We start from the raw sequence: 17,800 nt of genomic DNA, 5'->3' as shown, positions 1-17,800 counted from the left end.
ACTGTATTTTGCGTATCCACTCATCATTTGATGGGCATGTGTGTTGCTTCCGCTCTTTGGCCATTATGAATAAGCCGCCATGAAAGTTTGTTCACAGGTTTTTGGATGAACCTTTGTTTTCATTTGAGTGGAATTACTTGGCTATATGAATTCTGTGTTGAGCTTTTTTTGTTTCTAAACATTCTATTTATTTATTTAACAGTCAGAGATCACAAGTAGGCAGAGAGGCAGGTGGAGAGAGAGAGAGGGAAGCAGGCTTCCTGCTGAGCACAGAGCCCGATGCGGGCCTCTATCCCAGGACCCTGAGATCATGACCTGAGCCGAAGGCAGCGGCTTTAACCCACTGAGCCACCCAGGTGCCCCTGTGTTTAACTTTCTGAGGAACTGCCAGACTGTTTTCCAGAAGGGCTGCTACAGTTTGCAATCCCAGCTCTGCTCTGCGAGCATTCCAGTTTCTCCATATTCTCACCAAGGCTTACCATTTCTCAAAGAAAATTTTGAGTTGCTGTTAGAACGCTTATAGTGTCACCTGTTGGGTTATTAGGAAATTAGGGATTTTCATTACCTGCTTCACCACAGGCTTCTTAAAGGAAGGAACTGGGCCGGTCCTCTGCATCAGTGCTTTGTGGCAAGCCTCTCCTAAAGGTCGGTCTCAGTGGCTGAGACAATAAAGTCATTAACGCATGGTTCCCCACAGAGAAAGGAATCGTGGGGCACCACGTGTCCAAGGGCCCTTGGGGCCAGGGCTTGGGCCAGAAGATGAATGTGGACCTTTAAGTGCTGGTTCTGTGCCCTTTGTCCCACGAGATAAATTCCCAGCCCGCTCACTCTCTACTTCTGAATGTGCTACTGGAAGACGTGCTTGCATTTTTCAGGGATGGGCTGAAGTTTCAAGCATTTGGAGTGAAAGCAGGTTTTGACACAGAAGCTCTAATTGGGGGGGGGGGGTACAATGAGTGACACTGTGGTGAGCTCGACAGCCTCTGGTGGGAGGCGCCCCAGAGACCACACTTGGTTGTCATGTCAACACTGAGACCTAGAACTCTCTCTCTTTCTCTCTCTCTCTCTTTTTTTTAAAGATTTGATTTATTTGAGAGCAAGAGAGCATTTTATTGATTTATTTGAGAGCGGAGGGGCAGAGGGAGAGGGAGAAGCAGACTCCTTGCTGAGCCCGGAGCTGGATGAACTGCTCCATCCCAGGACCCCGAGATCATGACCTGAGCTGAGCCCCCAGGTGTCCCTAGAGCTATCTCTTGCAGTGATTACAAGGTATACAGTCGATTTTCTAATATAGAGTGCTAAATGGTGTGAGTATAGTACAGTGGGATCTCGGCGGCAGGAAGAAGGTTGTATGAGTTTCTTATTGCTGCTGTAACAAGTGACAAACTTTATGGCTTCAAACAACACAAATGTAGTTTCCTACGGTTCTGGAGGTCGCGAGTCCAAAATGGGTTTCACTGGACTGAAATGGAAGTGCCTGCAGGGCCACGTGGTTTTCTGGAGCTTCTAGGGGAAAGTTTTTGTTTTTTGTTCTTGTTTGTTTTTAATTGCCTTTTCTAGCTTCCAGAGGTCGCCTCCGGTCCTTGGCTCAGGACTCCTTCGTTTGTTTTCAGAGCCAACAACAGTGGAGGTTTTGTCACATTCCATCACTCTGATGGTTGTTTTGCAACCCTCTTTCCCATTTCTTTTTTTATTTTTATTTTTTTTAAGATTTTATTTATTTATTTGACAGAGAGAGATCACAAGTAGGCAGAAGCAGGCAGAGGAAGGGGAAGCAGGCTCCCCGCTGAGCAGAGAGCCCGATGCGGGGCTCATCCCAGGACCCTGAGATCATGACCTGAGCTGAAGGCAGAGGCTTAACCCACTGAGCCACCCACGTGCCCCCTCTTCCCCATATCAGGGAGTACCCTGACTGCATTGGGTGCAGTGCGCTTGTATAAAACAGGGTACAGTCTTTTTTTTTTTTTAAGGTGAGACTGGCCACCTGAATTCATCAGCAACCTTGATTCTCAGATGTCATGTAATCTGACGTGCTCACGGTTCTAGAGGTGAGGACATGCGCAGCCTGGGTGGCAGGGGCGTTACTCTGCTTACCGTAGGTGGGGTCTGCTTCCAGTGTGGTGACAACTGACCCTCCACCGTGCTGTTTGTCCTGGCCCCTGCTTTTGTAGCTGTGGAGAAACCAGCCCTTTTGGCAGGCGGTATAAGGAGCTTGGGTTTCTTTTCTGAGTCAGTGTAGTCACCCGTGACGTCTTTTTGAGGAATGAGATACATCAGACCTCCTTTAGGAAGATTCATGGGGTTTTGTGGATTTGCAGGAGGAGAGGTCAGGAGGAGGGGAGTTGTGTGCAATCGTTCAGGCTATCAAGTAGGAGAGCGCAGTGACCGTGGAGAGATGCCGTGTTAGAGACTCCACTGGGTCGGTTAGATGACTTGGCGTCTGATGGATGGGATTTGGGGAGGGGGATGGCAGAGAGAAAGGAGTGAGTCTGCGGTGGGAGCAGCAGAGTTTTGGGTCTGGGAGTGAAGGGCAACGGAGGGTGGGTTACAGACATAGTAGCTTGAGGCTGGGAAGAAAGTGACGATTGCATTGGAAATAGTGACCTTCAGATGCAAGACAGAGACCCAACAGGAGATAGAACGTAGGTAGAAGAAATACTGCCTTGAAATAGAGCTTTAGGGACGCCTGGGTGGCTCAGTTGGTTAAGCAGCTGCCTTCAGCTCAGGTCATGATCCCAGCATCCTGGGATCGAGTTCCACATCGGGCTCCTTGCTTGGCAGGGAGCCTGCTTCTCCCTCTGCCTCTGCCCGTCACTCTGTCTGCCTGTGCTCGCTCTCGCTCCTCTCTCTTTGACAAATAAATAAAATCTTTAAAAAAGAAAAAAGAAAGAAAAAAAAAGAAATAGAGCTTTAGAATTACCTGCAAAAAGTCTTAAAAAAAAAAAAAGTTGGTGGGGGACGCCTTGCTGGCTCAGTTGGTTAAGTGTCTGCCTTTATCTCAGGTCATGATCTCAGGGTCCTGGGGTCAAGTCCCACATTGGGCTCCCTGCTCTGCCCCGAGTATGCTTCTCCGTCTCCCCCTCCCTACCATTTGCATGTGTGCAGTCTATCTCTCTTAAATAAATAAAACTTTAAGAAAAAAAAATAGAATTCCCTGCGGAGAGGGCTGCCATCTTGGATGGTATCACAAGGGAGCAAAGCTAGAAGAAAAAGATTCGAGAACAGAGCGCGGGGAAGTGCTTCTGTTGAGTGGATGAGATGATGAGGAACCAAAGGAGCAGTCTGGGAAAGAGTAGTCGTGAAAGGGAAGGAGGTGGATTCCGTCAAACCCATTTATTGCGTGACTACAACTTGCAGGTCCCGAAGATCTAAAGACACGTGCAGTTCCTGCCCTCATAGAGGTCATGGTCTGTCTTGATTGCTCTGACCCCACCCGCCTGGATGTGTGGCCATGACGTCAGCCAGTGAGGGAGGAGGCGCACTGCCCAACGTTCCTGGGGAGTGGGACAGAAGAAGTGTGGTCTTTATGTTGTCGGCTTGGTCGATGTTGTTATTTCAAGATAGCGGATGGAGGACGCTTCCTTTGGTCATTCGTGTGGTTCTGACCGAGGGCCCTTCCCGCCCTCTTGGCCATGTTAGAACCTCCAGATTTAATAAGTCTCTGTTTCTTTAGACAACTGGGACTTTGGCATCCCTGGTTTGTCGTTCTGGAGCCTCAGCCATCGTCAGTGCTGACTTGTCTCTGAGATCTGGGGTCGTCCCATAAGGTCCACATTGGGACGCTTGTGAGAGCACAAGGCAGCACTGTTCGCAGTTAACCTTGAAACTACAGGGTCAACTGGCATCGTCTGGAGCACAAAGACAGGCGACTAAAGTCACTTTGCTGTCCTAAAGTAAGTCCTATTTAATTTCCTGAAATTGTCAACTTAAATTTGTGAGAACGTTTTAATGCCTGGTGCTTTGTACTTGTTTCCCGGGTCACGCGGAAGTGTGTTCGTATACGCTCGCTCCGGGCGTTCGTTAGGGCTGGGGTCGGTCGTGCCATGCGTGCTGCTGGCCTGCGGGTGCGTGGCCCCCATGGCGAGGGCTGGAAGCACAGATCACCGGAAGGGCGTCGTGGAACTTCCTGCCCTTCCGTGGCCTTGCCCTGTGGTATCTCTTCCTTAAACGTGAGGGAATGAGCGTGCAGCTTTGTCTTTCTACGTGGGTGGCCCGCAGTTTCCTGACACTTAAGAAATGGTTCTCCTTATTTATGGAGGCACTGCTTAAAATAGCAAGGAGTTGAATGCAGTGGTGACAAAAGTTTATTTAGCCCTGAGAGTGAGTTACTAGGCAACTGTTAAAAATGATATTATACAAATGGTATATTTATTGGCACCGAAGTGTGTTTACAAGATACTGCAGCGTGTTGCCGTGACCCCAGGAGACCCGCAGCCCGGCTGGGACTCTGAGCGCATCGGAGAGTTCTCCTTGAAGTCCCGCGGGCAGGGGGGAGATGTGCACGCTGCCGCTGTGTTGTTTATCCGCGCATTGATTTGTTTATCCGCACATTCATTAGTTTAGCTGTGCTGCGGGGTTGTGTGGTCATCTCATGTTAAGAATTCCTGTAAGAAGCGGCCCCATGAAATGTGTCCTTGACCCCATTTACTGAGAATGGAGAGTTTCCCCTCTGGGGCCTGTGGGAGAAGTGGTGTACGTGTGTCCCCTCCACAAGCTGTGTTGTTAACAAGCTGCTTCACTCTCTGGATGTGAACATCTACCCCTGTTTGCTTCTCTAACTAGATGGCTAGGAAACTCAGCATCCCAAGTTCGGTTCCCTTGCAGCTAAACGTTGTGTCCGCTTCTGGGCTTTGCCTGTGGTCCTCAGCTCCCAGCTCATCACCTTCCGTTTGTGTCCCGCACTGTGGATCGTGTGTGTGTGTGTGTGTGTGTGTGTGTGTGTGTGTCTGGAATCCTCATCCAAGTCCCTTTTCCTGTATCCCGGTGGAGGACGGCAGAGCGTCTCTGAGTCCACGAGCGCATTGTGGTTTCTTGCAGGTCATTGGCTCACAGCAGCTTTCGAATTCTCGTGTGTTCGCGGCATCTTATTTTAATCTGGCTGCTTCCTGCTGAAGTACATCGGGACAGAGTGTATTTCTAAATTTAGCATGGTTGGAGACTCGGGCAGAAGCAGCTGGTGTGCAGACCCTAGGTGAAGCTCTCTGGGTCTTTCTACCCTGAAAATTAAAGTTCTGTCGTATCAGTTTATGAAAGAAAGATAAAACAGTTAGCAACGCTCTGGACTCATTTGATTTTTCTGGGGGAAAATAAAAAGCCCACGCCGTTGTACAAAATACCTTCTTTGGCTTGCAGGTCCATCGAATGGAGCAGAAATTGTTGTTCTGTCTCGGGCAGTGTGGCGGAGCAGTTCCCCGAACGCTCTGTTGGAAGTGGGACCTTGGAGCCCTGCATAGGCTCCCAACTTGTTGAAAAGCAGGAAGTGAAAATGAGGTTACAGAAGTCAGAGTTCCTAAATGTCTCCCACTAAACACGTGTAAGGAATTAGTGCAGGGGGGCGCCTGGGTGGCTCCGTCGGTTAAGCTTTTGACCCTGATTTCTGCTCGGGTCTTGATCTCAGGGTCATGAGATCGAGTCCTGCCTGTGCATGCCCCCTCTCTCTCACAAAGAAATAAGTCTTAAAAAAAATTAGTGCAGAAAGAAGAGCTATTTCCTGATTTACGGGGAGAGATTGGGCACGACGTCTTGGGATCACTTCCGAGCCTCAGCTGCTCTCTGTCACTAACCGCAGATACTGACGGCATCTGGCAGCCAGGGCTGGGCTGGGTATTCCTTGTGAAGACTCAGAGGTCAAGGTCCAGGAGCGCACAAGTCCCTAGTGACAAAGCTCTGAGGTGATCGCCTCGCAGATGGACTGCAGGGACAAAAGCAGTTTTGGGCAACATTTACCCGGTGTCCACTGTGCCAGGGAGCGTTCTCTGCTCTGCTCACGAATGAATGGTGGCGTGTCCTCCTCACGTCGTCGTGAGGCCTCTGTTAGTTACCCCACTGCCCGGAGGAGGACCTGGAGGCCCGAGCATCGGGGGCCCGGGTCACACACCTGGCTGGCAGGGGGCCGCCCTTCTCGCAGAGCCCTCTGGCCCCAGAGTCTGTGCAGTCGGTGCCGTGGAACCAAGCAGTGAGCTTGACGGAAGTGCTTCTGGTGGCCCAGCGTGGGATCCAAGGGGAGCTTGCGGAGAGGGGGCTGTGGGCGGGTGACACAGAGATGGTAACAACGGGTTTTGGACATGTGGGTCCTTTGAAAGGGTGCAAGGGAATGCGAACGGTTGTGCATAACCTGGGCAGAAGTTGGGGTGGGGTGTTGTTTGTTTTTTTTTTAAAGATTTTATTTACTTATTTGATAGAGATCAGAAGTAGGCAGAGAGGCAGGCAGCGAGAGAGAAAGAGAGAGAGAGAGAGAGAGAGAGAGAAGAGCAGGCTCCCTGCTGAGCAGAGGGCTTGATCCCAGGACCCTGAGACTACGATCTGAGCCAATCCCAGACCCTGGGATCATGACCTGAGACGAAGGCAGAAACTTTGACCCACTGAGCCACACAGGCGCCCCTGGGGTGTTCTTTTTGAGGTGCTTGTAGTAGGCGCTGACCTGGGCCTTGGAGGATGTGTAGCAGCACCCCTAGTCTCCTGCCGCATGGTAGCAACATGGCCTCATGCTCGTGACTTCAGGCCCTTGTTGGGGGTAGTGGAGATTACCTTTAAAAAAAAAAAAGCAACCTTACAAAATTTCATTTTTGGGAAAAGCCCGGGGTTTAAAAGTCATTTTGAAGGCGTCTGTTTCCAGATGGGTATGGATTTAGAAAGCTGGATGTTTGCGGGTTTGCCTTTACAGGAGTTCTTCAACTTCTTTCAATATGGGGGAGTCTGCACTGTTTGTGTAAGAGTGTTGGCTGTTTTTAGTCTTAGTTTTTTGTTTGAATTTTTATTTAGGACATCCTCCTGATGGCCTGAACGTGGAGGTGACCCTTGGGGTGTTGTGCTTGGTGAATGGGAAGAGGGGTGTGTGTGTGTGTGTGTGTGTTGCATACGTGTGTGTCTTAATACTTAGTTCTTCATTGGCTCCTCACTGACATTGGTGTCCCAAGTTTTGAGGTGTTTATGTAAGCAAATAATTGAATTTAATTGTTTTACAAAAGGGATTTGCTTGCAGCACTGTTAACTGAAACCGAAGGCAGTATAATTGACCTTTCCAGGTGAGCGGGGGAGGCCATGTGTTTGGCCAAGGATAGAAACTGAAATGTGAGCCCCAGGACCATATGGTGTTCGGAAACTTTTATCATAATTCCCGTGAATAGACAGTGTGCTTGACAATTACATTTAAAATTATGCTTAATGCTCACGGCACAGTGTGGAGAGGGTGCTCTGGGAGACGAGGAAGAGATTAATTGGGATTCTGTTCCACCTCTCCGTGCACCATGTCATCTGTAAACAAAGAACTGATTACGGTCATGGGAGGCTTATCTGCATACAGTCCGCTGGTGTACCTGTGCGCAGAGACTCCAGGCACTGTTGGTGGACAGTTTGGTGAATAAGAAAGATGTTGTCCTAATACTTTAAGGTGTCTTCTTTAAATGTGGTTATTTTTCTCACTAAAGATTATTTCCTGCCCTTAAATGAGATTTAATTTATCATTCGAATTTAAATAATAATAAATCTTAGAAACAAATATTGGGCAAAAGATAGCTTATTAAAATTCGCTGTGGGTTTGTCCCCCTCCCCCAATTGATGTTGGATCTGGAGGGATTATATACTTACAGATCCAGTTGGGTCATGTCATCACCTTACCCCACATCAGATTTTCACGTGACAAACCCTAGCTTGGTCTTTCTGTGTGGAGTCTGTTTGGTACATCATCGTGTGAGCCAGGGACCCGTTGTTCCTTTGTTGGGAGTGGCGGCGTAGGGTTGGCTCTAGTGGTGTGGGGCGGCGGGGAAGTGATGCTTGTGTCTGACCGCATGCATTCAGATGCAGCCGCAGAAGCATTGCTTTTGCTGCTGATAGAAGCCTGGAAGTTTGTTATTAGCATCATAATAGTTTCAAAAAGAAAGCATGTTGATACAAGGATCTTGTTTGGTGACCGTTTTGCTTTTTTGAGTAGTTCATACTTTCTGTCTGAATTTGTGAAATGTACATATATAATAAAATGTCATGTTTTGCAGCAACGAATGGATATTAATTAATGAAACGACTTAAATGAAGAATAGATGAAGAAAATGTGTTTCCCTGTTGATCCTTAAATAAAAAATGATTTCTCCCGAACATTTATTTCCCTATTCCCAAACTGCTATGTTTCTTTTCTGAGTCAAACAAAACAATAATGACTTCCTTTTGGTTTTGAGCCTGCCCTTAGTTTGTTTTCAGGGCACGCCTGTTACCTGCCTGCTGTATGGTGGGCCCCGGGCTTTAAAGTAAGTGGCTCCCAGGGATTGGGACGAAACTCTGGACTCATTGGCTTTGGCTTGGGCGCACAGGACTTTTGTAATTTTGTGTTTGTTTTTGCAGTTTTGGTTTTTGCGGTTCTGTTTTCTGTCATGGTCATTGTTCATAGAATGTCTGGATAACGGTTTGTTGTGCACGTGATGTTTGTCGAATGAGATTTAAAGGAGTGCATGGAGACCCAGAGACTGCCCTGGTGCGCCTCTGTAGTGTTCACCCCATAGAGAACCCCCTGGGCAGGAGTAGAGGGTCTTCAGGTTCTTAGGAGGAAGGAAGCCGTAAGGAGTGGAGTCCCAGAACTTCATACTGAAAATAGTAGTGGTGAGGATTTAGAAATTACTTTACATTTCTTCTTCTGAACATTTTTTCTCCAGAACATCTTAACATCTTCTCGTCTTTAATATCGTCCTAAGAGTGGTGCTGTAGGCACTTCCTCTCCTTAGCTGTTGCTTTTTTCCCGTTTGTTGTAGTCTTTAGATTTGCATTCATATGGTAACCACTGGCCACACGTGACTGTTTACACTTAAATTAATTAAAATTAAACAGAATTTAAAAGCCAGTTCCTCAGTTGCCCTAGCCAAACATTTCAAGTGCTTAGTAACCACAGTGCAGCTAATGGGTACCTTAGTGGTTAGTGAAGACGTAGTGCAGAGAGTTTTACTATATAGATGAGAGATGGCTATTCTGATTTTTTTCCTAATAGATATTCTGAGGAAGAAACGCTGCAAAAAAATCTTAAATCTGAAGAAGAGAGGAATTTCCTACCAGGTGACTAGAACGGGATAAAAAGCGCCTGAAAATTATTACGTGAAAGCTTATCATGTCATTTTCGAATATTAGAGATAAAGGCAGTATCTAAGCAGTATCCTGGATTTAAAGGTCATATAAAGAATCTGAAATCAGAATGATACCGGATTTTGTAACGGCAGCATTGGAAGTTGGAAAAGAGACTGACTATAGAGTTCTATACAAATAATTTTCCCTCGGAATTTAAAGTCATTCTTCTACTAGTTGTTAACTAAGAGTAGAGTAAAGATGTTTGTATGTATTCAGGATATCAGTGAAATTTAGGTTTTATATATCAATTCTCAGAAATCTACTAGGGAATGTGTCCCACTGAAATGAGAGAGTTCACCAAGAAAGGGCGAGATTTGGGATCCTAGAAACAAAGAAAATGTACTAAAGATGTTGTGGTTTCAAGGCGGCACGAACTCTTTTACAGGCCTAATGCCGTCAAGTACAGACCGGAACGGAGGCAAGAAATGTCGGAAGGCCTGGTGTGTGTGTATTTGGGGGATGTAGGAGGGAACGAGGGGGAAACCCATAGAGCTGACAGATTAGCTGAGAATTTGGATCATGTGAAAAATTGAAGCAAAGCATTGTGGACACTGCTGGAAGAATTACCAAAGGATGTAAAGACAAAAAAGAGAATTAAGGAAATAAAAACAGATGCAATTAGTAACCCAAGGAAAACAAAAAGGTCGCATAAGAAAGGAATCCTCATCGTACTGTATTGCTTGCTCACCTGTGTCCACTCCACTGTTGGACTGATGTCCGTCAAGGATAGATTTGCTCCGAGACAGTTATACTGTAGGAAAAATGTGGTAGGGTAGCGTAGGATTGAGGATGGAACTTAAAAAACCAAAACCCTCACCTCTGTGTGAGAAAATCACCTCAGTGATACCCAAAGCTGATAGGGCCTGTCGTGAGGTTTTGCAGAAACATGGAAGCCATACTGGGGATCACCGCCAGTAAAACAGACAGTTCTGAGGTTTGAAAATGGTTGCTTGGAAAATAAGAAAAATCTGAAACAAAAAAAAAATGGCGGCTTTGAGAAGTAGAATTGGGGATAGATGGTGTTATAAAAAGCTTGTGAGTAAAAAGAGGAGTCTTTTGCCTCGCCTCATTGTTTGACTTTTTAAAACAATGCACGTGTATTACTTTGGTATTTTAGTGCTCGCCCTTGGCAGAACTGATGCTTGGGCCAGGTAATTTTTTGCCTGCGAAGCGCTCTGCTGTGGGCTGCGTCCCCGGCTTTGCCAGATGCCAGCAGCATTCTTCCTCCAGTCCTGACAACTAAAAATGTCCCCAGACATCGCCCACTGTCCCCCGGGAGACAGCGGCATTTGAGAACCACTGATTTAACGGATTTAAAATCTGTTATTGAATGAATCCTTGCCGTACGTAAGAGTGCCGTTCGGTATTGGTGTGATGCAGGAAACAGTGGTTCAGTACACAGAACTTGAAGCTCGCGGCGGATGAAGTGTTCAACATTCTCTGGTGCCTCTTGCCAGTATGTGGCTTAGCCCCTGGCTCTTGGCCCGGGTAATTCAGGGCTCACTAAAAAAAGAAAGGACTCGGGAGGAAATTGCAGCTTCTCTGTTATGCTCAGTGGCTTCTGAAAACATAGTTTGGATTTTTTGCGTTGTTTTCATGATGGTACAACTTGAGTTTCTCTGGGGTGCCAGTGTTAATCATTATGGCAACTTGGGGAAAATATTGCAGCCTTTGGATAGATTTCCGTGGTCGGTTGGCTGTGGGACAGATAGATGCACACCTTCCTGCCCCCCCCCCCGGCATCCTTGTGTAAGTTCTTGGTTCAGTTTTTTGCAAGTGTTTTCCCTTAGAATTGACAAAGGAAGTCGACAGGAAAATGGTTCCTCAGATTTTTTTGATGTGGATGAAACCTCATAAATAATTGAATACCCTCATTTCACAGCTGACGACTCTCTGGTCCGGAGAGAGTTTCTTATAATTAATTGGGAGCAAAGTGAGGCGTGTAAATCTGCCCTTCTTTTTTTCCCCCATAACTTTTCTTTCTTCTCTTTTGATATAGTAGTGTTAAAAGTAATACTCCTGCGTCATGGAGACGGAAGGGGGTCAGGCAGTGGGTCAGGCGTCTGGCAAGTTTGTCAGCGTTTTCACACAGTTCGGGACTCTGAGAATCGTGTGCCAGGGGCATGAGCCCGTGTAAGCTCGGAGAAGAAGAGAAAGATCGCGGCGGCTCAGCTCAGGGGTCCCGGGCTCCCGCTTGGGAGGAACTCTGGGTTGTCTGGTGTTTTGGAGTCACCCCTGCCGGGACTGGGCCGTCTGCAGGGCCAACTCGCCTGGTGGCCTCCTCTTTCCTGTGCCGGATGGGGCCCTGGATGGGGCATTTGTGCTGTCCCCTGCCCAGCGTCCTGGCACTGTGCTGCACCCGTCCCCTCTGCTGACCACACTGAGAGCGTCGCCTGATGTTTTTAGAAACCTCAGTGCCCTCTGGCCTGCCTTTGTTGCCTCTGGAACCACTCAAGCTGCAGCTCCCCTTCTCTGCCTCGTCGTCCGACTTCATGGGCCAGCGGGAATGCTGGCGCCTCTGTGAAGCCTCTCTAGATTTCTTCCGTGTAGTGAGCATGGGCAGAGAAGACAGTATGGTTTCTTGTCATCTTTTTATCTGCTGTCCTCCTCTTCTGTATCAACGGCCGCTATTTGCTCGTCATTCTATGATCTTTGAGAGATGTCTGTCCCTGGATGCCAAGGGTCCCCGAACCCCCGGATTTCCTCCTCCCTCTCGGCACACCCGTGTCTCATCGCCGTCGCCTCCCTTCGGCGTCCGTCTTCGGCTAGCCGTCTTTAGACCAGGCTTCTCCGCAGGGTGCTTGTGCCCTCCAGGGGTTGGCTGGTAACGTCTGGGGTCAGTTTGGGTGATGCAACGAAGGGAACGGATGTGTGGGTCGCTAGGAGCATCTAGTGGGGGGAGCGCACGGCTGCCGCTCCGTGCGCAGCGCAGCCCGCCTGCAGTGGAGTTACCGGATCCACGGCGATATCCGTGCCGGGGTGAGAAAGCCGGCTTGGGGCCTTCCCGTTCAGGCGCGGAGCTTTTGAAGATCCTGGTTTGGGGATGACTTCCAAACGTTAACTCTGCAGCCATGCCCTCTCCCGATGGCTCGGACTGGGGTCCTTCACGACCTCGTCAGGAGTCCACTGATCGCTAGGATGGGCGTTTCAGAGGGAACACGCGCAAGAGTCTTGCTTTTCTACTGTTCAGTCTGCCTACATCTCAGGAAGTGGCAGCACCTTCCAAACTGTTGCTCAAGCCCTGAAGCTAGAAGTCAGGCTGGGTTCTCCTCTCCCCTCCCCATCACACATGCTCCCCCCCCACAGCCCCTCACCCCCACCCCGTAAGTCCAGTAGGTCAGAATGTCCTAGAAGCCTGTACACTGCTTTTCATGCCAGCACCGTGTGAGTCAGGGGCGGATCCTTCCAGTTTTGTCGATTCCCTGATTCAGATATCTGCTGGCCCGTGGAATGGTTTTTGTTCTAAGCATGACAGGAGTCTCTGAAGGGTTTTTTAAAATAGCAGGACGATCACATTTTTTTTCTCATTAACTCTTGTGCTGGGTGAAGAATAAGGTGTAGTGGGGCCTGTGTAGGATCAACTCCTTTCCGTGGGCTGTGAGGTCCTCTGTGACCCGGGACCAGCTATTACTGACCTTTGGTGCCCAGCCCACTAGCCTTCCTCCCTCCTTCTTGCCAAGGTGAGTCTCACCACAGGACCCTTGCACTTGCTTTGTCTGCATTGTGGCCTCTCGCCCCCATTCTTGCTCCCTCCTCAGAATGCTGCCCCAGGCCCCAAAGGGAGTAAACTCCTCTCCCCGGTCACTGTCTCTTCCCCCCACCAGCTGGAGTTGGCAGTAGTTCTGTCATCCAGCGTGACCTCGCTTTGCGTTTGCTTTCTAGTTTATAGTCCCTGCTTTTCCATCACCAGGTTCCCCTGCTTCTCCCTGCCGAGATGGGAACATTCCACAAGGCCAGGCACCGTGTGTCCCTAATACCGGAACCGCAACAAGCATCGTTTGCATTTTCTGCAAGACTGAATGAGCCGTTGTCAGTAGAAACTTGCTGAGTTGGGTTGAATGTAGAAATACCTGTGTTTTCAATTAGCAATTTTTAGGAGGGGTAGGAGAAACTGTCTGGTGGAAGCGGAGTAGATTTTTCAGTTCTTGACATTCCCTAGTAATAGGATCATAACTGCTTGCGCAATAATAAAACCGACCAGATTTGTGTGCCTTTGCTGGGGAATGAATCTGAGGAGTCCGTGGTGGTGGCTGTGTGACATCTGACATAGGAATCCTTCCGGTTTTGTCGATTCCCTGATTCAGATATCTGCTGGCCCGTGGAATGGTCGACGGTGTATGTACTTCAAGATGTTTCCATGGATGCTTTTGCCTTACTTGGTTATTTTTCATTAACAGGTGACTGAAGACAGAAAACAGGCCTCGAAATAAACCCTCGAAGGAAGAAGGGATTTGCCTACACTTGGCTCTGAGTAAGTGAAATTGTAAAATGGATTTCTTATTATGTAATAAATATGCTGTCAACCTCTTTGTATTTTCTGTACTTAAAAATTCAATGTTACTGTATTGACTCTAAGTCCTGGAAATGGTGATTTCTCAGGATTTCTTGTAACAGGTAATTTTGCAAGCCAGAAAACGCTGTGTGTCTGCCTGATGTGCTTCTTTCTGTCGAGCTTCTGGAAGTCCCAGAGTTTAGGAAAGAGAAGCGGAGATGGCCGGTACCATCTGTGTGCTTTGCAGAGAAGCGTCGTTTCTGCTCTTGTTTCCCAGATGCGTTTGAGGCCTTCTGTCTTTAGAAGGTGACTCGTTACCAGCAAGGGATTCTGACTCTTGGTCTGCCACGTGCCCCGCTCTTGTTTGTTCTTCTCAGCGCGTGTGCACGGACTGGCGGGCACCACGTAGCTGCCCGTGGACCTGCCAGGGTCTTTCAGAACCACCTCGTCGGCACGGCCTGTGACGGCGGCCCCTACAACTGTGTTTTCCCTCGTTCTCAGCCCCTCCTGGGCTGTCCCTATTAGAGCGGAAACAGTCCAGAGTCCCGGAAAACAGACCTTCACGGGCCTGGAGCTCTCTCGTGGCTGCTGGGTTGCACCGGGTCTGCAAAGAGGCCGGGCGTCCTCGAATCAAGGACGTCCTTTTCAGAGTACTTGGTATGAAAGATCTTCAGTCTCTGGGATGACCGTTCATTAAGTCTGTTACCTCTGGAGCCTTGGGGCCTATACAGAGATGTGGGAAATGTGTCTTGTTTCGGGAGGTGAGGCCTTATGTACCCATGAGGGGGGGTGCGGCAGACAGCCGTGGTGGGAATGGCTGTCCTGGGCATGGTGTCGACGGTCCGTGCCGAGGGAATTCTGAGCGGCGCTCTTCTCAAAAGTTTTATTTATTTTATTTCTTTAAAGGTTTTATATATTACTTGCAAGAGCATGTCCGTGCAGGAGCAGGGGAAGGAGGGGAAGGAAGGAGAAGCAGAGGGAGAAGCAGCCTCCTGCAGAGCAGGGGGCCCGAGCGGGCCTCCGGGGGGCTGGATCCTGGGATTCTGGGATAGTGACCTGAGCGGAAGTGGACACTTACGCAGTTGGGCCACCGGACTCTCCTGAGTTCTGGGCAAGGTTCTAAACAGCACGTGGCCGAGGCGCTGAGGAGGCTGGACGTTCCTCCCGGAGGCGAGACTCTGGATGGGTGTGCGGGTGGACGCAGTGCGGGTGCATGCGGAGGAAGTACGTTCTAGGTGGGGGACGGGCGTTTGGGGCAAAGGAAAGGAGCCAGGAACAGCAAAGCTTTTTTTTTTTAAGATTTTATTTTATTTATCTGACGGAGAACTAGCGAATAGGAGGAGGGCAGCCGCAGACAGAGGGAGAAGCAGACGCCAGGTGGAGCAGGGCGCCTGATGCGGGGCTCGATCCCGGAACCCTGGATCGTGACCTGAGCCCAAGGCAGCTGCTTCACTGACTGAGCCCCCCGGGCGCCCCACTCCTTTTTGTTTAATAGGGAACGTTGATAAAGCAGCCTGGGCATTAGGGGTGGGTGACGGGTTATGCGGGAGCAGAGAGCGCGCGGGAAGGGCGCGCGCTGTGACCGGACGGTGCCTACGCCGTGTTCGAAGGAGACTGACTCTTAGTGCTGGGGCTGCTGTGTCTCATCGACCTGGACGGCCCCGGCGACTGCGAGCCCGTCAGTATCGGAGGGACAGCCTGTAGACTGAAAGGGCACCTGATGGGCTCAGAACCAGCCCGCACGGGGCAGGAAGAACAGCAGTTGTGACAAGATGGTCCTAAAGTACGTGTGTGCCAGATGGCGGCGGCATTTGCTCACACCTTCCCGGAGACGGTTCACGGCGGGGACGCGTGCTGGGGTGCGCGTGGCTGGGGTCGCGGACCGTGCCCCCGCCCCCGCGGTGGGAGTCCTCCCGCCAGAGCCATCTGTGGACCGTCGTCATACTGGAGCTCCCCACCCCTGCCTCCCCCGTCCGCGACAAGCACCAGTCTACTTCCCGTGTCTGCGGGCTTGCCCGTTCCCGGGCATTCTGTGGAGACTCTGGTGTCGTTCGCTCTGTGTTCTTTGGGGCTGGCTCCTGTTTCTCAGCGTAGTGTTGTCATGGTAGCAGGACACATCTGCGGGTCATTCCCTTTTCTTAAATACTGTCCCATTGTGTGAGTAGGGGACCTGTGAGTTTTGTGCATGTGTTCATCAGTCACACAGCCACTTTGAACGCTGCTGTTCTGAATTGATGTTAGACTCGCAGGACGTGGCGGAGACAGAGCTGAGAGGTCCAGAACAGCCCCCCCCCCCACCTTCCTGTAATGGGGTGTCACCATCCGAGACCCTGTGCTCTCACAGGGGTAGATGGACGCTGGCCCCGTGGACCAGATGCAGACCTTCTGTGCATCTCCGTAGCGTTCATGTGCACCGTGTGTGTCTGCGTGTGCTTACACGCTCGTGTACAGGTGTCTCACGTGCACGTTCATGCAGCCAGCGCCCTAATCTGACGCATGCTGTTACGTGACCAGCGGAACACCTCATGATGCTGCTTTAGGTCACCCTCTCTGAGGCCTGGCCACCCTGGGTCTCCGTCTCTGGAGTTCCGTCATCTCGACAGTGTCACATGAATGGAATCGTTCAGAGACTGCCTTGATTCCCTCGGCCTCTAAAGCCCTTGAGGTCCGTCCAGCAGTGGGTGTCCGCCGCCACCGAGCTGTACCGCGCCGTGTGGGTGTCCCAGAGCCCATGGATCCAGCCCCTTGTCCCGGGGCGCTCGCGGTCTTTCCCGCTGGGGCTGTTACAGGTAGCGCTGCTGTGAACATCTGTGCACAGGTTTTGGGGTGGACAGATGTGTTTGAAGTCCCCAGTTTGTTCCTCGGGCCACCATGAGATTGGTGCCCGTGATGGGGTCCGTGGACCAGACACAGAAACGATGGCACAGCGAGGCTGTGGGGCTCCCGGGGTCCCATGGGGGAGCGGGCGGTTGCAGCGGCCTCCAGCTGGCCGAAGCCCCTCTTGAGCCGCTGTGTTCAGAAGGGACGGCCGTGGGGCTGGGCCTCCCTGCCTTCAGAACCCTGTTGACAGGAGAGTGAGACCTCCTGGCCACCTAGAGGGAGCTAGGCACTGAGCTGTGCCTCTAGGGACAATTGCCTAGAGGCACAGTGGCCACCCAAGGAGCAGAGCCCAGCCCGCGGCGAGCTGCTTCCCCGTCGGGGGACCGCTGTGTATGGGGAAGCAATGGCTCAAAGAGGCAACTTCTAGTTCCTTCAGCAGCGGGGCCAGCAGGAAGCTCGGGGGCTGTCTTAGCTGGCAGGCCATGGGGGTCAGGCTCGCAGGCTCTGCCCACTGCTGCGGAGAACCACCAGGCTGTGCTCTCTAGGACTAGCCATGCAGCCCCGCTGTCTCCAGGAGCTGCCTTCAGGGGGGCCGGGCCTGCTCGTTTCCACAGCAGTGGGGGGTGGGGGGCGGGTGAGCGAATCAAAACGCTAAAAGGTGCAGTACCCTTTGCCTCCGCGTGACTCTCGCTGTTCCTGGGAGATCAGAGGAAGGCGAGCCACGTGGGGTCGACCTCGAGTCCGCCAGCTCTGGTCTCCCCTCTTGTTTTCATCAGCCACACCCTGTGGGACCTCCAGAAACTGGTTAGCGCCTTTGAGCCTCAGTTTTCTTCTCTGTGCCGTGGGAAGTTAATCCCTACTTTGCGGTCCTTTGGCATAAGACACGACAGAGCCCACATGTGTCCCCGCTTCTCCTGCTTCTTTTCTCCCGTCCCCACCCCACAGCCTGCAAGTGATTCGGAGCGCTGAGATACTCAGTGTGTTCTTTTGGGCTGTGTGCTGTTTGCCCAGCGAGGAGGGGTGTGTTTGTGTGTGTGTCTTATTCTACACCTTTGCCGCCTGCTTTCTCATGTATCTCCCACTGCTGTCCTTGCCGTCGAAGTCATAGGATGGGCGACCACTTCTCCCCGGTTCCTCTTTATTCCTGCGGTCCACGAAGGGCAC

At 50.6% G+C, this 17,800-nt stretch overlaps 1 protein-coding gene across 2 annotated transcripts in view; it reads left to right on the top strand.

Moving 5' to 3' along the window:
- TBL1X (transducin beta like 1 X-linked) overlaps positions 1-17,800 on the top strand; it is a 203,226-nt gene that overhangs the window by 60,963 nt on the left and 124,463 nt on the right. For both annotated transcript variants that reach the window (XM_082717129.1, XM_082717128.1), the window contains exon 2: positions 13,722-13,795. The gene's annotated coding sequence lies outside the window, so the exon portion shown is untranslated. The remainder of the gene's footprint in view (positions 1-13,721; positions 13,796-17,800) is intronic.

This window comes from Mustela nivalis, assembly GCF_964662115.1.
Source record: "Mustela nivalis genome assembly, chromosome: X".
Taxonomy (NCBI): Eukaryota; Metazoa; Chordata; class Mammalia; order Carnivora; family Mustelidae; genus Mustela; species Mustela nivalis.
The sequence above is the reverse complement of the archived record's forward strand: the minus strand, read 5'-3'. Positions and strand labels throughout refer to the sequence as shown.